This window comes from Penaeus monodon, chromosome 32 (genome assembly GCF_015228065.2).
Source record: "Penaeus monodon isolate SGIC_2016 chromosome 32, NSTDA_Pmon_1, whole genome shotgun sequence".
In the NCBI taxonomy this organism is placed as follows: domain Eukaryota; kingdom Metazoa; phylum Arthropoda; class Malacostraca; order Decapoda; family Penaeidae; genus Penaeus; species Penaeus monodon.
Genome location: NC_051417.1, coordinates 3,910,476 through 3,912,194, shown reverse-complemented (window position 1 = coordinate 3,912,194; position 1,719 = coordinate 3,910,476). Strand labels below are relative to the sequence as shown.

General features: G+C 34.5%; 1 protein-coding gene across 5 annotated transcripts in view; it reads right to left on the bottom strand.

The window, feature by feature from the left end:
- The window catches only part of LOC119593363, a 12,398-nt gene that overhangs the window by 7,676 nt on the left and 3,003 nt on the right, over nucleotides 1–1,719 (bottom strand). The window lies entirely within an intron of this gene.

The window sequence follows — 1,719 nt, the reverse complement described above, 5'->3', positions numbered from 1 at the left end:
ACTGATAAAAATCTCATACAAAATTATATTTCTGACATCAGATAGCTTATTGTTATACAAGAGCTGTCTAAAGATTGTGGATACCCTGAAGGCTTTAATGGTACATTCAGTCTTACTGGAGAGTACATCTCTTTTTCAATGTTATCTGAATTCCTAAATTAAGTACACGTCTCAAAGACAGCAACCCTCATTTCATATTTAAAAAATGCTCAATGAAAATCTAACTGTTATATTTTCATCCATACACTCCTTCTACAGCTACGATATTGCTGCTGCTGTGTGCTATTCATTTTGAATACTTTACTGAGCATAGACCTACCTACTGTGGTAATGACAGTATACCAGAGATATTGTGGGATTAAAAGCATCAAGAAAGCCATTATAGATCTAAAAACAACAAAAATATGAATAATGACTATTACAGAACTAAGGAGTAATTGTTTTTTAGTTGCTTGATTAGTCACATGGCCTTAGGGTATATATGTTCAGTAATACATCTGATGATAGTGTTTTTTGTTTTCAAGATATTACAAATACTTTTTTCCTGTTTCTTCCCTGTAAAGTCTTTGACATACTTCATGTTCTCTATAACTGTCTGGTCCAATGTCATTGCTATAGTCTGCCCATTCAGCTACAAAACGTATATACCATGGTAATTGTTAAAAATAGGATCACATCAAAGCAAAGGCCAACACACCCCTATGTATACTCTGGCAAGACCAAGCTTGAATACTGAGGTCTACAAACTCTATCTAGACAGAATATACACCATACCCTCTGCTATAATGCATTTTGCTATTGTTTTTTACTACTATCTCACATACCTGAAAAGTTAATATCCCTCTGCTAACAAACCTAATTGTATTACTGCACACAATAATTTGTTATTTTGAGATTACGTGCACTTGGTATTTATCTAATTTTGACTGATTACATTACTAGACATCATTAATGTCTGTGTTCCCACTCTCACCACTGGAAAAGCAGTTCAGGTTTTTGACAGGGCAAACACACAAGATCTTGATGAGCAAAGGATGTAAGCAAGGTGCAAGGTGCTTTCTGGTGGCCATTTGGCAAACATGTTCTACCTATATGTAATATTGAATCAAAAATTTTCTCAATAAAGTCAGTAATTAGCTGTTTGATGTTCTTAGCAAATTCAGTATTCATGTTGCTGTATTAAGTTCTTAATAAATTTAGCATCTGAGCTCTATTCTACACTTTTAAAATACCTGAGGATATTTCTTTAGTATTAGTAAAATATACATGTAGATTGTCTGAATGAGGACCCACTACTTTACAGGCAAACTGTCTGAATGAGGACCAACTACAAATGCTCCCATTAATCCTTGTGTTCTGCTATTGCAAATTTTCACTATCATGTGTAAATGTGTAACCAATTAGGAGCAATAGCTGTGGGTTAGGTGTACAGTACATGGAGGTTTGTTGGCCTTTGCCCAAGCACCCTAAGGAACAGAGGCCAAAGTACCCCTTGTCATTGGAGGAGCATCAGTCATCTTAATATGCAGATCAATTTATGTGGTAGCGAGTGTCATTTCAGTTGTTTTGTGTCTATCTTCTTAGTACATCCAATACATATCCAGGATACTGTATACAATTTTGCAAAGATAGAGGAAACTCTACCATGAACACGTATATGAAGAATGCTAAAAACAATATTAGGTATGACATATAATTATCTAAGTACAATGATAATCT